This window comes from Dermacentor andersoni, chromosome 6, assembly GCF_023375885.2.
Source record: "Dermacentor andersoni chromosome 6, qqDerAnde1_hic_scaffold, whole genome shotgun sequence".
NCBI lineage: Eukaryota > Metazoa > Arthropoda > Arachnida > Ixodida > Ixodidae > Dermacentor > Dermacentor andersoni.
This window is the reverse complement of record NC_092819.1, coordinates 85,349,407-85,368,279: the sequence shown is the minus strand read 5'-3', so window position 1 is coordinate 85,368,279 and position 18,873 is coordinate 85,349,407.

Sequence of the window (18,873 nt, the reverse complement as noted above, 5' to 3'; positions counted from 1 at the left end):
TTGCCCCCCGGTGGCACTGGCACCAACAGCATCAGTCATCACACTCCAGCCATGGTCAGATAACAATGTCTAGAGTAGCCCTACATTTATGAGCCAGTCGAATCTTGTTATAACGATGTCGCTTCGGACAAAGCACCTTTGTTATATCTGATGTTTGTTATAAGCAATACTCACTGATATAGGCTGGGAACATGAGCAAATTTTAGATTTACTCTGTTATATCTGATAGTTTGCTATATATGTGTTCATTATATCAAGGTTCAGCTGTATGCTAAATGTGACACCTTACGAAATGTGCCACGGAAGAAGAAATGGTACAGCAACAGGTGAATCGCACCAAGGCAGACCAGCTAGCGCTACTACAGGCCAAGCAAAGCAAGACGGTAGAGGTTTACCATCGTGTAATTGTCGTTGCTTCCTTGAGTGCAGATAGTCACTCAAGACCACTTTCCAAGATCTTAGATATCAGTCAATGAAGCTTCGGAGAAATCTCTACCAATATATATTTGTTTTTGGCCTGTGGTACTGGGGGTTTCCTCTGAAGCATGCCATTATCAAAAAGACATTACTACTGTTCTAGCTGCAGGCGCCCGTTGCACACTGAGTGCGAAAGAGACTTTCTACGGAGCCTACATTAGAAATGATGCAAAATGTGAATGCACCATTCCAAAAAAATTAGAGAAAGAGACACCTCTTAAAATACAGTCAAACCTTGATTTAGCAAATATATTCATCCTCCCAGGACACTTCTGTGGAAGATTGCATTTTGCACTTATTCATTTAGTAGACTGATACTGCATCGTAGTTTGAATCATGAAACCTTCCCACTTTGCGAGTGTGCTTTGGCAGCTTTCACACGAAGAAGCTCAATGCATAAGCAGTGAACAAACATCATGCTATTTGCTGGTGTGGCACATTGTTGGTCTTCATGCAGCTACTTGGTTCATGGCGGAGTGTGAAAAACCATCCAGGAATATGAAAGCAGAATGTGTGCAGGTTTTTGTAAGCTGATAGTCGCAGCCAATTTTATCAATGTCTTGTTGCGCTCTGTCACCCTCATAATGACTATGATGTAATGACAGCATAGCAAACATGACATGGTGACCATTTTATAGCGAGTCTGTTAAGAGGACTTCCACAACTGCTTTCGTGTGGCGACACGGTGCAGCAGCGGGCTCAGTATCAAATGTCAAAGAACAGCCAGCAATGCAGCCTGCATTGGAGTACAGAATTCTTGCTTTGAAACGTAATTATCAATGATTGTAAAATGAAAGTTACTTTGCGCATACCTCACTCAGATAGTGAACAACTTCTTTACTCATTTTTTCAGTCAGTAAATCATAATTGTTGTTTCTCATGTCGTATTTACTGGCTCCAGGTTATAAGTCAGCTAGGAGTTTGTACAGCTGCGGCCGTGAGAGCCTATGGTGTGGCCTGCTTGGGAGCCTCGAATTGGCCGTATGACCAAGGGGTTGGTGACGAATCATCACTAAGAACATTCAGCTAACGTACCCCTAATATTACTTCAGATGTGAGGCTTGAGAGCTCGCTTATGTACAGCTTTGCTGTCTTTAATGAGTTGCTCAGATCGGCACACATCTGCAAAGGTTCTATATGCGTAAGCATTTCTATGCCTACACAATGCGGAAACCCGTCCATCCGTCACATAAGATGATCGGTTTCAAGATAGGGCCCACATTAGCGAGCGAATTGAGCTTTGCGCTGTTTCTCACTTAATGCGAAATAAGCTGCAAGAACACAGTGCACATGAAGCTATCAGCACTCGCTGCACTCTGTCCCCATGGCAGATCACTTTCAAGATAGAGGTCCGCGGGGCCGCACCATACGCAGCTGCTTCCAGAGTATGGTTGGTGATGGTTCGATGCGGATGAATAAGGCGCTAAAGAGCATTAATTGCTTATAATGATCGGAATGCATCAGCACACCTGGTGCAGTAGTTCGCTTGCATCATCAATTCACCTTGTGCCGCCATCCATAGCAGTTCATGTCGCCATAGCAGTGTCGTTTATGCAGTTTAACTTCGATATAACAAGGGCGGTAAAATCAGCAATTTGCTTCGTTACATCAATATTTCATTCTATTGAAATTGAACTTTTTATGCAAATAAGTACAGTTGCCGATCGATTTTTCTTACATGATAAGTGGCCGCAGAATTTTCTGAATTATCGGGCAAATGAAGAAAGCAAATTTGGATGAGAAAACAATTCATTTTGATAAATTTGGGAGCTGGCAACAAATGATACGGCTTCATACCACGTACATCGACGATATCTTATTGGCGGTACAAATTAAGCATACAATTAAGCCACGCTTTCGCATGCGTTTCGGCCCCGCGGCTGATAGCATCGCCTGCACTGAGACGATGCTATTAGGAAAAGCGCCGGCAGTGGGGAACGAATGCTTTGTCTGCCTCTCGCTCCTAAGGGCCATCAAAACTCGAGATTGTGCAACCTCCAATACTAAACGCACAGTAAGACAGCTTGCATGCTGCTATGTCATCTTGGCACGCCCACTCTTTGCGCACATGGCAGATTACTTCTAAAGCATGATGCGCGGCTGCGTTTGCATTCAGCCGCGCTTACAGCCATGCGCAGCCACAGCCGAGACGTGCGCCAACTTACCCCCACTTCGCCCCCTCACGTGTGCTTGATCGCATTGCCACAGGCTTGCTCCCGTCCCCCTCTTTCCCTTTGCTCTTGTGGGAAGGCGGCACTCGTGACACCACCATCTTGTCTCACCCTTGCACACTTTCACTCACACCTAAAGCACGCAGTGTGCAGGGCATAACAGGATTTTATCACACTTGGACTTTATATGGAACATGATGCGTCTCCACTTTGGCGATCACTCTTGTCGCGCCGCATACGATTTGAGAAGTGTGTTTGCAAACAGCTGCTTGTAATTCAGTCATTTGACCATCTGCGTCCGCGGAAGTTTCCATTTATTGTCTCGGCATTCCTTTGTGGCGGCAGTGAAGTTACTTTATATTGAAATCGCATACAAACACATTTTGTTAATTGAGGTTCTAAATATATGGTGTTCTATTAACAAAAGTTTATGAAAAGTAAAATACTTCGTTATATTGAAGCTCGTTACATTGAGGTTTAACTGTACTGGTCGGATCAAGTTTCATAACATAGATAACGACACTGGGTTACGTGGAGATAAGCTTCTGGCACAGTGCTCATGCATAATTAGACAACTCCCAGAGGAGTTTCTGCATTAATTGTTTTGTTAGTGGTTCACGCACACCAGTATTGGCAGTGACACTCTTGTGCTGGCTAAGATGGCTTCACTGCTTAGTCTATTTTAGTGACAAAGAAAAAAAAAGTCTGCTGCAACACTTCTTCAGTTAAAGTAGCTGGTGACTGTGCCAAGGCACTTACGACAACTTTCATATTGTAAGGTGATGTGAGGCTCACTGCAACCAGGCCAGAAGTTCTTTTACGCTTAGCATTAGCATGAGAACTCAACTGCAATACCAATGGTAGCCATTTGTGACATATCTGCGAACAAAATAATGGCACCTTCGGCTGGTCGCTTTTGAGTGCTTTAGTGTGCTATGGCACAGTGCTTTGCAATTGGCTGGTCAAAATGGAGTGCTCAGAACACGTTTTGCACTTTCAGCCCTGAGCAGTCTTGAGTGTGGTGCTCTGAAAAGGTGCCGTGCTCATTGCTGCTCACAGCTTCAGCATGGAAGCACCATGGAGCTCTGGTCAAATAGCTGCTGCAATGTCTGTTGTTGGCGACATGGCTTGTAGTGGCGGGTGCACGCTGGTGTGTACCTTGTTGGTCCGCTATTTTTGTTTACAATAGAAGCACTGTTGTGGCCTCCGATTGCTATGCAAGTGGTTGTACGTTTGGCTTGAGCATACTTTCTCTGGCTTTGATCTAGAGCGGGCTTGGCATCATTCAGATCCAAGTTGAAACGCAGTAGGAACCAGTCTAATGTACCACAGGTCAACTGTGACTCCTCGTTTCTACAGAGATGACATTCTTGGTTAGCAGTGACAATCTGATCCAACATGTGTGTTGAGCATGTATAACATTTCTATTGCATCATTGCCCAAATTTCTCTTGAACTCTCATTGAAAGAGACAGTAAGGGCAAATAATCAGTGTAAGTAAGCTGATAGATTAGTATTTAGAGTTGTCCAAAGCATTTTGTTTACCAAGAACAGAGCTTTCATAAGTAAGAAAACGACACAAACATAAGACAGGATTGATGCCACTACTGTGAAACTATAGTGGTAGTACTGGCTGTCACAATGTCACATGTCCTTTTGAAGCCCTCCTGAAGTCACTGACTGATAATGTTATGTTGCATTTCATCATGAAAGAAAAATGCAGCTAACTTTTTAAATTTGTAATTGCCTTTATAAGAATGCACTATTGCTGCCTATTAATACATTTTCATACAACTCAACCGGAAGGGAGCGTGGGGCCCCGCTCTGAGGCCTGTGTGTCAGATCAGTCAGCAGCATAATGCAGAGCATGTTATGCAAGATTGCTGGTGCAGCTACAAGGGAACCCATTTGTCATGTGCAACATGAATTGCGAAAGAATTGTGTGGCTTTTTCAGTCAGTTTTCTCTGCAACTAAGCCATCCCTTGCTATAAAGCAAATGTTTCGTGTTTTCTCGAAGTGTAATTTAACATTCTAGATTGATTCAATGTTTGTCATCGGTGTCCCTTTAAGCATCGTCATTCAAAACGTGCTGAATGACTGAGCTGTTTTTTTTTTTTTATTTCTAAAAGGAACTAATTTCACTTTGCCAAAGCTTTTGATTAAAGTTTTTGTCTTCGGGTACAACTTGATTAAATCAAGGTTTGACTGTATTACTGTCAGCATGATTGGTTCACAATGAGTCATTAGAAGTGGACAAGACCAAGAAAAGAAGTAACATATTGTTGCACGGCAAAATTCGAGTCAGCTTTATTTTTATGTTGCATCATTTACAAGTGTGTTGACTTTATTTTGGTGCAACAGTAAATGCCCTGCACTTCGGTGAGCCGGGTCATGTTAAATTTTATGTCACGGGCATATGAAATGTGTTGTTGAACATGGTTTAACATGTTTTGTTTTATAATTTTGCATGAGCACTGTTCAAATTCCTAAGCTGACATTTCGTAGCGACATTTCTTTGGTTGAAAGCGTGTGTCTCAGGCTAGGGGGCCACAAGGTGGCTCTTCGCAACACTTTGGCGAGCACTATCTCAAGGCACTCTGTGTTGTTTTTTTGTTTTTCAACTTTTTGTATAGCACCAGTACCTGTTGTTCTCATGTCTGCCATAAACATGGATGGCACGTCACATTTGCTCCTATTTGACTGCAGCTAGATTTCAGACCAAAGTGGATCTAAGGAACTTGCAAGTTTGAAGTAAGTTTTTATTCACGAATTCATCAGAATTGTGTGCATGTGTTGCCGCATTGGAATGAAATAGCTGTCAATCTCTGTAATTGCTACAAAGTTGCTTTGTAGGAAGAGGATGTGGACTTTTCAAGGCCCATCTGTTGCATTCATTCTGATAAAGTTAGATTCTTGTGGTGATGTACCAGAATTGATACTTGGCTTAATGACCAATACTGCGTTCATAACAGGCCTATCATATCTGTAAGGTGAACGCTTGCTTCCTGGTGCTTTGTCTTACAAAATATGTGCGGTGCAGTCAAACTTCTGGATCACATCAACCAATTAGGTAAGAGAGCAAGGGAAGAGGCTTGTCCTCGATCCCATTGTGCTCTGTTAATACATCCGTGATCCTTTCGTCCAACTGACATCATGCATAATAGCTTTAGTGCTGGACAGCGATTGAGCTGTTCTCCCAGCTGTGATTCCTTATTGGTCGACACTATATGTAGCCTTTACTGCACTACATGGGTTATGTGACACAAAAGTACATATGTACAGTATGTACCTTAAGAATCGGAAAGGAGCTACAAAAGGGTGTAAACTGCCCGTGACACAATTAAAAGCACATGGCAAAGCCACTTGCGGCTTGGTAGTTCGAACATTTGCTTCAAATGGCAAGTGCATTGCATGCAGTTGTTGGGAGCAGGACCGGCACGCATGTACTGGAGTTTACATTGTTTTCGTCACTTCCATTCAACCCGTTGCTGGCAAGTAATGATTTGCATATCTTGAGTTGGTGTAAGAAAGCAGGACGGCTCTTTTCGTGTGATGGGACAGTGTAGAGGAAGCAGGAGAGTGACAGAAGGATTGACAGACACATTCCCAGCTAAAGTTTACTGATCAAACAGCAATGCTTATACTATCCAAAAAAAAAAAAAGAGATCATATTGTATCTGTGAATAACATGGAGACATATATTATTTCAAAAAACTTTGAAGGGGCCCTGAAACAGTTTTTGAACATGGTAAGAAAACGCTGCCGGTCTGTTGTAGAGGCTGCTATGAACATGTGAGCCAAATGTTACTGCACTTCAGGCAGCACGGAATTTACAATCTTGTGTCAAGAGCAGCAAAACATCACTTGCTCTCGCTTCCTCAATGCTGTCATGCAGCGTCATCGAAAACAGCTGGACCCACCGATGCTATTGGCTGATTTCGTGATTGCGAGAGCATTCTCAGTAATGCATAATTACTAATTTTGAATTAAATAAATGAAATATATATATGTCTGCGATCTCAAAAAGACAGAAAAATTACTTTGTCTTTGCACTGCGCTTAAGTGCACCAGCTATGCATGTTCTCTGAGATGCCAGTGCCATGCTGTGTAGTGTAGTGCCTTTTTGCCACCGCGACAGTCATCTTTTGTCCGAAGCTTTGCCCTCTTGGCTTCTCTGCTGTGTGGCTTCCAGCATACTAGCAGTGATTAAAAGAGAGAGAAAGTCGGTTATCGGTGTGATAACTCCACTTATAGTCGAAGGATTCGAAAAATTCTTGCGGCATGAGATTCTTGAGATAACATCCTTTCATGGTGAGGCCATCTTATGATTAGTTAGAGAAATGTTTCAGGGCCCCTTTAACCCTCTGTTGACGCATGTTGCCTACAAGCAACACAAGCAACATATCAGAATTTTTTTTTTCTTGCTGAGTTTCGGTATTGAGTATGAAGTTTCTGGTTTACGAAGTCTTCGGGCAACACTGAATCACAGGAAGCAAGGGTCATTTGTCGGTGTAAAGCAGAAACACAGAACAAGAAAGTCAAACTTTGGCACTCGATTCACTTTCTTTCGAAAGCATGGTCAGAGGCAACAAACCGATGCAGAATCTGCGGCTACAGTGGTGTCACAGGTCACATAAAGCAAATGAAATGTTTACCTAAGTTCACATATGAGAAGACCTGTGTGTAGAAATTCCAAACGAAGCCATAGGTAGCTTGGAGTGAAGCCCACTTCCAGTTTTCTGCCTGTTGTTCCGTCTTATTGCTGAAAAATTTCTGGGAAAACATGTTTTAAAATTTTAATTGGTTATGCTTATTCTCAATATATTTACCCACTTGCATAGATAACAAAAATCTTTTTCTGGTGTTTATATGCACCGTCATTAAAAGGTTAAAGAAGAAAACCTGGAATAAATAAGACCATGTATCAGAAGAAAGTGTACTAAACAAGAATGTCTGTATATTCCTGATGAAAATCAGTAACTGTCCTTTCATTGTCCTGTGCCTTCTGTGTCATTGGAACCATGCAGTCATACCACCGCGCCGAGTTCTCGATGGAGCTCCTCTTGGGTAGTACTCGCGCTTTTTTGTGCATCAGAACTTTGTTAAATCACTCCTGGTTTAGTGATTTGCCAGTTACATTGGTGCAGTCTCTGTAATATGCCCAGAAACTCCTGTGTACTGCTTTCCTGCTGTATACGCCACCATTCTTCTTTGCACTTCTGACAAGGAAGTCTGAAACAGTTTTCAGCAAATATGCCACGTACACGTAATGCGCCAATTCTGCTTGCTGAATTTTCCAGGGCTTAGAGCAGCGGCCAAACAGAACTCGTTTCAATAGTGTGGTTTGTGCGTCTAACGTGGACTCGGATGCTGGTAGCAGAGGACATTGAAGGCAGAAGAGTATTCTACTAGCTGGAAGCTCAAGATTGCATTGGTGGTGGTGGCTACTGTTCATTTCGAACCATATTCAGTTGACTGTGGGGAGCAGACCTTCTATTCAGGCATTTAGCATTCTTCTGCAAAAGTAAGCGAAGACTAAGGGATTGAAAAAAACAAGAAGATGTAGTGGAAAAGTTGTAAATCTAAGAATTCTATCAACTGCTGCTGCTAGAGCTTTTAAATGGACACTTAATAATGTTAGGTTGACCTGTATTAGTAAAATGGCACTTATGAAATTGTGAAACCTCTGAAAAGAAGTTTTGCAAGCCCGAAAAGATGCAAAAACAAATGAAGAGTAGCGACACTGAACTGAAGTTCCTGTAACAGCTTGCCATGGCATCACTGATTTCGATAGCATCGGCTTTTGCCTATTGAATCGTTTAGCAGTAAAGGAAGGCTACGTTGCATTCTGAAGGAGCTGAAGACTGAAATTACCAAGTTAGCTTTCCTCGTGCCGAGGTGGCTCAAATACAAGAAACATTAAAATCCATGACATCACTCGGAAGTTTCGTCACGGAGGTTCTGATGTGATATCAAAAAGTGGAATTTCTTATTTCGTTTTCTGCCACAATAATAAACCTTTTCTACCTTAAAATAAGAATAATAATTTTGAAAGAACGCTTTATCAACCTGAGTAGTGTTGTACCCGGGTCACAGAGGACATTTGCGATTGCGATCGTGCTAAATCAGGATTGAATTTCTTTACCACAATTGACTCCCCTCTGCAGCTGGTATGCATGAGCCAATTATAATCAAGAAATTTGATCACAGTTGAACACCATTGCGATCTAGCTCAATTGTGATCAAGCCCTGTTGTAATCAAAAGGTGTCGACGTGACTGGAGTGTTCTTTAATGTTCTCTTTGGAGTCTCTTTAAGGGGAACAAAACTGACATGCCAATTCACAGTTTGCGTAAATTCTTTACTTCGATTAACTAGATTTGCAAAAGCCCTGTTCACAAAATAATAGTTGTGCACTCATATGAGTGGTACCTATATCAATTTTGCCTTCTTCAGACACTCTAGGAGCAGTTCACGCATTTCTCATTATTATGTATGGTAGCTCATGCGGTCAGAAAAATAGTTATAGCAATATGGAAATGTAAACTTGATGCTTCAGTTTTCTTCTTTTAGGTCTTTTGATGTTCCTTAACTTTTCTTTTAACGAAAATTTGAGGGCCTAGACCAAAACCCTGCTCCCAGCAGTTAGAATTTTATCTCGTTTCTTTCGTCTCCTAAATGCTACAGCTTTCATTCAGACTAACTCAACATTTGCCTAATGACAGCATTTCTACATTTCACATGTACTGCAATAAGCAAGGCAAAAGCTAAATCTTTCTTTTGGTATGGCAAAAACAAGTCACAAGTTGTAACGTGCGAGGCAGGCATACCTAAGGCATACGTATTTGTCAATGAAGTGACAAAAAAATCTGTTTCATGTTCCCGCTTTCACCGTACATTGACTTATGCCTCTACATTCTGTTTCCTGATCGTCCTTCTGCTCCTGATGTGATGTGTGAAAAAAATGGTTAATCACAGCGAAAACTGATAAGTCTCAATAAAAATCTGCGAAGCTTGACTTTGCAGTGAGTCAGCTGCATTTGAGGAAGTTGCCATATATTTATACTTTTCTTTACGCCTGTGCCATGTGTCAACTGCAGTCTAAGGGTTTTGACTTTGTCTTTTCAGTATTTATCTGTACAAAATACATGCAAAACTTTCTTTCGCTGCACCACGAGTGTGGCTAATTCATGCCAGCCCTCGGTTGAAAACTTAGTCACTGAAAGTGAATACTAAGTTGAATGAGGTTGATAGATTGAATTTTTGAAAGGCCAAACAGGTCATTCTTATCCACGAGCAGAAGCGTAGCAAGCTAGAGAGGGTGTGACGACAGACGTCACTTGGCGACGCTATCTTAACGCCCCCACACCAGCTCGCCTTGATGCAATGGATTTTGACAGCAGCTTCCTGCATTTAGTGAATTTTTTTTACCAGCACAGCGGATGCATTTCATATGCATTGCATATGAAAGTGAAGCAGAGGCGCAGCCTGCCAACTTTTGGGAGCTTTCCCTACACGTAAATGGCCCAAATGCACAAAAATGTCATGGAACTTGGGAGGCCACACTTGATGTCGCAGGCACAGCAAGTTGGCTGCATGCAGTGTTCAAGAAAAGAGGTCTGGCTGATATTTACAAGCTCTGCTAGTTGGTGTACATTCAAAATAGAGAACAGCGTCAATGATGAGGCAAGACATACGAACAGTGCACCTGTCCAGTTTGTATATCTCTTGTTTCGTCGTCTGCGCTTTTCTCTATGTGGAAGTCTGGCTTTCACTTCCTCTGCTTGTTGCTATGAGGAAATGCAAAGGCTGTTGAAATATGCTCTACCTACCTAAACTGACGTAATACTTCTTGGCGTCCCTTTAAACATTGGCTGTCCTTGTCACAAGTGTCAACCAAGACTGCATCTGTTTACTTTTAATGCTGTTTCTCTCGTACTTCTAGTCAAGTGTCTAGAACATGTAAATATCCAGTCTGAACGGTTTTCTGCTCCATGTACGTTAGTATTGCGAGCCGTTCTCCTTATTTTTTTACAGTACACTTTGTGACTTTCGCTTCAGGCGTCTTCATATTTTTTCATGAGTCTTTCTTTGTTCATTCATCCAGTCACCTTACTGTAGTTTGCATGCATTTCCTTATATATGTTTATGTGATCGAATGGGTGTGTTTATTATCATTATGTGCTTCCTATGCTTTTCCTTCATCAGCAGTTGAAAATAGGCTGTAAAACAATACCTCTGTCTTTTTTGTCTTTCTGATGCAGAAACTCAGTATGCAACAGTGAATGGCATGGTTTTGTGGAAAAATTGAATTATTGTGGATATAAAAACATAAATGGGCCCTCTGACACCTTTCAAGAAATGTGTGCAATTTGTCACATTGGAGGTCACCACTTCACAAATATTTTTGTACAAAAATATTAATATTTTAATGTACTGCATACAAACACATACAGAGTTATCAGCAATCAAACTCTGACCCTGGCATGTCTTCATGTGCTACTCTCTCTATATTTAATTTTTTAAGATGTTCAAACCTGCGGTGCTGTGCTAATGCATAGGGATTTAGGAGCATTCATATGCACACACATACACCAAAGCGCGATTTTAATTTGGTGTCATATCCAGAAGTTCTGCCGATTTGCTGTCAAATTAGGCAGACTACCATTTAGATTCTCATTTCACTGATGAAGCATGTTGCATTGATATCTCTTCTGTTAAGCATTGACATATGCTAATGATGGCACACAGTTAATTAATCAAGTTTCTTTAAATTTAGTTTTATTGTAATGTGTGCAAGAATGCTGGATATGCCATCAATATGTTGCCTTTTTTCTTTTGTTTGAATGCTTCAAATTAATTTCTTTACAACTGCATCTCACACGAAATACTGAAGGCAGCAAAATCTGTAGCATGGTGGCACACACCTGATGGCATCAACCCACATCCAGAAGGTGAAGTGCATTCAGCTCTGTTGTGCTCTCACACCTACATGCAAAATATGTGCTTTTTTTTTTTGCAGTGTTTGCTAATAAAGCATGTTCTTATTAGTCGGCTCAACTATACGGTAAGCATGTTATCTATAGAGCTCACATGTACTATATTTTTTGTGTTGCTTGAGGCAAACTTATTAAAAGAAATGTGATTACTTGCACAGCACCAGTAAATGCAGGCAATGTGGCCTGTCTTGGGTCAGAATTTGGGTGGTCTTTAGACAGTCCGCCATTTGACTTCTCTTATCGCCAAATTTAACTTAACATTTGAATTCCTTATTGCTAAATTTCACACAACATATTTAGCAGTGGGTGGCATCTACCCTTTCAAAGGCTGACACCACCTGTCACCCCATCGTCATTCTGAGCTTTGTTATCGGCATGGCCTTCAAGATCTGTACTATGTGCAGTCCGATCTTCAAGGCTGTAGTGTATCGGCACAGTGGCATTGTCCTTCGCTTACAGGTGGTGCTACTACTTTGTTGGTCACAAGATTTCTATACTTTTTGGTTCTGAGGGAGGCACATGTTACTCATGTGACATATTGAGGATACCCAGCTAGCGGCTGTAGTGTATTATCAGCAGGTCACAACAAACACGGGAAGTGGTGGGGACTTCTACAAGTTTGCAGGAAAGGGCAGGCAAACTTCTGGGCAATATCATGGTCCTTTTGCAGCTGGTGCAGTAATAGTATGTTGGCTCTTGCCCTTAGGGCAAGAGCCAACATACCATTGCCCATTCCCAGTGACTAGGCAGGTTTATCTGACGTGTTCAAAAGCTGTCATGGGGCCCCTTTATGACACTTGCTGAACATTCGGTTGGCATTGCATCTGTCTTGCATATTATTTGCTGTTAATTCTGGCTGTTTTATTGAGTCGTGCTGTTGTGTTCACTGTAACCAATTGCTTGAATGTCTTCATGTTTGCCATCACTAGCTTGTCTGGTTGCGCGCATATTGCGTGACAGTATTGTGCTTTTTAAGGGCTCACTCTTTTTGAGTTGGGGAAACCAAGATTTCGTTGTGTCCACTGGTGGATTGTCTTGGCTGCCTTGTTTGCTTGCACACTCTTTGTGACCAGTGGTAGTTGCAATCTTAGTATGTAGCTGCTTGAATATGAGATATTTGGAGAAAGAAAGAAGTACTTTGTAAACACAAAGTTAGCATTGCTGTTCCACTCACCCTCAAAATTTTTTTGAAGTGCGAGATGAATGAAGCACACAGACATCTTCCCTGATGGCACTAGTGCAGAGTAGACAGATGTTGGCAAGAAGAGACGGGGACTGGGCATATCTCAACCTGTGTTCAGGGTGTGAGTTTGTGAAATATTTTTGTATAAGGAGTTCATAGCAGAGCCACAGATTCCTGTTTCCAACATAGAGTCCTGTAGCGTTACCAATTTATACATTGTTTTTGTGTGCCTTGACACTCAGATGATCTTACCTACACCTCCCCCCCCCCCCCGTGACACACACATATACAATGTCTATGTTTGTACACCCCCACCCCTGTTCATTGTAACCTCGCTACTGCTGTGACTTACTATCAAAGTGTGAGCAAGGAGGAAATGGCACGTAGCACTGTCTTAAGAAGGAATCAACATTCTGATAGTACAATCATACCAGTTTTTTGCTGGCCTCAGGCTGTGACATAGTGTGACATAGTGTTTTTTTACAGTGTAAACTGATACGGTTGACTTCTGTTAATTTGACATCAGTTACTTTGACTTTTCACACAGTTTGATCACAATCAATAAACTGCATAAGGCCTTGTACGAAGGAGTATATATTCAGGGTAGAACCTACTAACTTTTCATTGAGATTTCAGACATTGGTTGTTGATCACTGTGGTAGGGAATCGACGGCAGGCATCCTACAAGATTGTCAGCCGGGCCAGGCAGGCGGACAGCTGAAGCGAGGTTCCGTCTATTGCAAGGAGAGTGAAGTACTTGTGAGCAGTATGCCAGTTGTATGCATAGCACTGACATTCTGCATACAGTGCAGACGGCAAAACAACAGCAAGGGGTTAACACTAGATGACATGGGCATTGTGTTGGCCCATTATTTGTGTTGCTTCTAGAATTTTGAGTTCTAACCAACTAGCTCACGACTAGAACATGGAGAGGCTCTTAATCGTTTACAATTGCTAGTACTGCAGCTGCTCATGTTAACAAGCTCTGCCCATAAGTTAGGAGTTGAATCTGAGCGAATGATGGTTCAGTTTGATGGAGAGCTGTTTAATAGACCTTATGGATTATGTATTTGAGCCATTCTCTCATGCCCTCTCAGTGTCAGATTACGAGAAGTCAACTGATCAGATTGTATTTCGGAGTCGTGTGTCTGTCCTGTTAACAATACAGGTGGAGTATAGAGTGTATGTGTCTTTTATGAGCCTGCACAATTGTTTGTAGCGCCACAACTGTAGATACTGAATAGTGATGTGTGTTTATGAGTTGCATTTGTTGCTGTTCCCCTGCACAGTGTTTCTGTTCATTGTCATCGTACCCAGTCAGTGTTGCATCATCATGTGCTGATGTACAGTCCCTAGGCTATAAAAAAAGACCATCTGCAATAATTCATGTACTAATATGTAATAGCTCATTATGCTTTTCAGTGCTTCCCATTAGAGTTTAGAGGGCGAGACTTACCAAACGGTTCAAGGTCCTGCACGTGTTTTAATGCTTCTAGACTATCATGACTAGTAAAACAAAGAAACGTCTTCCATGCCTGTAACGCACAGCCCCATTACAATTGCTCCATTTTGCACTTAATCCGCGCTTTTGAGTTAAGGAACAAAATAATTTCTTTATTAATTATCCTCCTGGAACTGTGCTGCCGATGGTAAAGGAAGCCTTAATTTAAGTCACATGCTGGTAGTTCTTGCGATGCGCGCTTGTGTTCTTGCTTGCACAGAGATTTTTGTCCTCATTGATCGGCGGACTACACTACTTACCCTTGTGAGGAACAAACTTTTATTTTGCATTTTAAGGGGAAGTTATTGCTTTTGAATGGTTGTCTAGCAGATGTGAATTGCCTTGTACGGTGAAGCTTCATGGCCTGTTTAGAAGGCAGCTAGCATTATTACATAATTTGAAAGCTGACCATTTTGATATAGCAAGTTTTTTTTTTTCTTATGAGAAAAGATATCTTATTCCATTTGTGTGAACAGCCACTGAATTCTAGCCTCCTCGATGCTACAATCTGAACAAATGTCTGTGTAAGTCTTGCACGAAAAGGCCTACACGTGCCCATTTATCATACATCAAGTGCAGTTTCTGCATTGAACAGGACTATTTGTGTGCTTCATACTTTTTGAGTATATACTATAGTGGCACTTAAGCAAAAGTTCTTGGAGACTGAAAATTTGCTTCATTCAATTGAAGTTTTGTGTAGGCAAAGTGCGAAGTGTTGTGGAAATTTGATAGTTCTAAAAGCACAAAGTGCTGTTAGCGTGACTGAAGTACGAAACAAAGGATTGAGTTCTATCACAGGTTCCGGGTGTCTTTTGTGCAAACAACAATCATGCTCCTGAATGGCGGGCGACATATCTTGGAGCAGCCTATTTTGCCGTTAATCCTTTATTGATGAGTGTTGCTTGTAGGCAACGTACCAGAAAAACTTGTTTTTCTAGCAGAGTTTCGGTATTGAGTACAAAGTTTCTGGCCAAATGTGTTTGACCAACACTGAATAACAGGTAGCAAGGGTCATTGACTGGTTTAGAGCAGGAACACAAAGACTCTTTTCAAAACTCGGGAGTGTGTACAGACTGGTGCAAGATCTCTGGCCGTAAGGGTGTCATATACGTGATGTAAAGCAAATAAAATGTATACCTATGGTTTACATACGACGAGAGCTGCCCGTAAAAATTCCAAACGAAGCCAAAGGTGTCTTGGAGTGAAGCCCACTTCCTGTTTTCTGCCTGGTGTTTCCTCCCTATTGCTAAAAAGGTTTCTGCAAAATATTTTTTTCTTATTGTGGAATATGCATATTCTTGATGTATTTTGCACATTTAGATAGGAATTAAACGTTTATTTTTTCGGTATACATATGTGTTGTGAATAAAGGGTTAATTGTTAATAGTGTGGTAATCTATAATTATTTGATGCTATGAGTTTTTCACTTCTGTTTTTAAAAGATAGCTTATAAACTTGTGAAAACTAGCATTTTCTTCCGTTTTCATTGTTACAGAGCTACAATGTGGTTAGACACATATAGTCAAAAGCTTTCCAGTAGCTCTGTTTAACTGAATTTCCAAGAAGAATAGCTAGTTGAGCTGGCAGCAAAAATGCATAGTGCACTGTAGTTTTCCTTCTTTACATAAAGGAATGTGTGGACCTCTGTGCACCTCTGTTATTGTGATGTCTATGTCTGGTAATTCACTTTGAAGTTATCTGGCACTAGTATAGTTCTTTTACTTTCAACGACGACAAGAAAAATAATGAAAAAAATACTTGGAGTGTTCGCAGCTTAATGTACTAGCCTTCACAGCTGCTAAAAGGCTTGCGTGCAGCTTTACTTGTCCTTGTGGAATAATGTTGCAGACAGTGCAAAGTATGAGCAAGTGTAGGCCATTTTGTATGTGGCATTCATAGACTTTTCAGAGACTCTCCAAAGGCATCCTCGAAGCGGTCTTGTCGACCATTTCCTGTGCATAAATATTTCACTATCTTTCATCACTTATGATAGGCCAAGATGTCTTCTGTTATATCACTTGAAGACATGAGCTACCATTTTCTTTTTTTGCAAGGAACAGCAACCTGTGTTATTATATAGGTGGAAAAAGATGCAAAAGAATATCCGGAATGGTTGCACGCGATTGGCTGAGTGTTGTAAGCATTGCCATCTGCTGATCTGGGCATCCTTGTACCAGCTGGCATTCCCGTGATGACAAAAACAATACAAATCTGTAGTAAAAAAAAAAAGAAGTGCCTGTCACTAAGAGTCTCTTGGGGCAGATTTTTTTTCATTTACCTCTCACTGTTACAACCTGCCGAGTGCAATGCATGGGAAAGTGGCTGTTCACACAAAACCAGTAGTGCTGCTGTCACATGTCTGATCTGGTGTTGTGATGCTAAAACAGCAACCATGTGCCACTTTAGTGTCACATGCTGTGTCACGACACATGTTACTGTCACCTTATTCGATGTGTCTCTTCACATCATCAGCGTATTTATTCCATACTGTAATGGCAGTGTAATGGCAATGGAAGTAGCTGCAACACCGACCATATTTTAGTCATCACAGCATTGGCAATGCGTAGTGTTAAATGAATGTGCTGACACTAAGAAAACATGTTATAATTGTGTCTCACGTAGTTGCCACTTTGGAGCCACGTCCAACAGATCAATCGTGCAAGCTTATGTGGCAATTTTTAAGCAATCTCGAGACAAAAGTGTCCTCTCTGAAATCTTGCAACCTGTATTTCATGTGAGGGCAGCATCACATAACACTTACATAAGCGTTTTTTTCTTTTTTTCCTGCTTGATACCACACTGTTTATGCTGTTGCCCGCTTTAGCATTCTTTCCATCTATTGACTCATATGTTTGCATTTGGTGCTGTGTACATTTTTTGCTGCACAAGTATGCCTCCCTGTGTTCACTTTTTTTCGGGGACAAAGCTATACACCAAATGCCGGTGTTAGCAGTGGGGCTAAATCATACCATTGCAACAAACTTTCTGTAATAAATTTTTTTTATTATGGAGTAGTCTAGTGTGTTATTCATCATCATCATCATCAGCCTGGTTACGCCCACTGCAGGGCAAAGGCCTCTCCCATACTTTTCCAACTACCCCGGTCATGTACTAATTGCGGCCATGCTGTCCCTGCAAACTTCTTTATCTCATCCGCCCACCTAACTTTCTGCCGCCCCCTGCTATGCTTCCCTTCCCTTGGGATCCAGTCCGTAACCCTTAATGACCATCGGTTATCTTCCCTCCTCATTACATGTCCTGCCCATGCCCATTTCTTTTTCTTGATTTCAACTAAGATGTCATTAACTCGCGTTTGTTCCCTCACCCAATCTGCTCTTTTCTTATCCCTTAACATTACACCTATCATTCTTCTTTCCATAGCTCGATGCGTCATCCTCAATTTGAGTAGAACCCTTTTCGTAAGCCTCCAGGTTTCTGCCCCGTAGGTGAGTACTGGTAAGACACAGCTATTATACACTTTTCTCTTCAGGGATAATGGCAACCTGCTAATGGCAACCACTCTTCTGCTTTGCCTCTCCAGGTCAGTGAGCATGCATTGCAATTGGTCCCCTGAGTTACTAAGCAAGGCAATATCATCAGCGGATCGCAAGTTACTAAGGTATTCTCCATTAATTTTTATCCCCAATTCTTCCCATTCCAGGTCTCTGAATACCTCCTGTAAACACGCTGTGAATAGCATTGGAGAGATCTTATCTCCCTGCCTGACGCCTTTCTTTATTGGGATTTTGTTGCTTTCTTTATGGAGGACTACGGTGGCTGTGGAGCCGCTATAGATATCTTTCAGTATTTTTACATACGGCTCGTCTACACCCTGATTCCGTAATGCCTCCATGACTGCTGAGGTTTCGACAGAATCAAACACTTTCTCGTAATCAATGAAAGCTATATATAAGGGTTGGTTATATTCCACACATTTCTCTATCACCTGATTGATAGTGTGAATATGATCTATTGTTGAGTAGCCTTTACGGAATCCTGCCTGGTCCTTTGCTTGACAGAAGTCTAAGGTGTTCCTGATTCTATTTGCGATTACCTTAGTAAATATTTTGTAGGCAACGGACAGTAAGCTGATCGGTCTATAATTTTTCAAGTCTTTGGCGTCCCCTTTCTTATGGATTAGGATTATGTTAGCGTTCTTCCAAGATTTCGGTACGCTCGAGGTCATGAGGCATTGCGTGTTGTTGTGTTATTACATGTCCTTTTAAATGGGTGTTCACCAATACCATGGCAGCATTCAATTTCGCTGCTCCGTTTCCTCTCATCTGTCCATGGTTTCTGTACCTTGGGTTATAGCAGGCTCCAGTACAAAATAATTTGTACCTTAGCTGCTGTAATGATTCCACACGCTTTTATGTGTTGTACTACCTGCATGACATGCATACTTTGCTGGCATCTTTGCTGAGCTACGTGCCCACATGCACGTGTATTCCATTGGTCCTGTTGAACTGTTAGCCAGGCTAGGACCTTAATGGTCGCAAGTAACGAACATGCAACTTATTCCATCACCCTAATACAAAAGTTT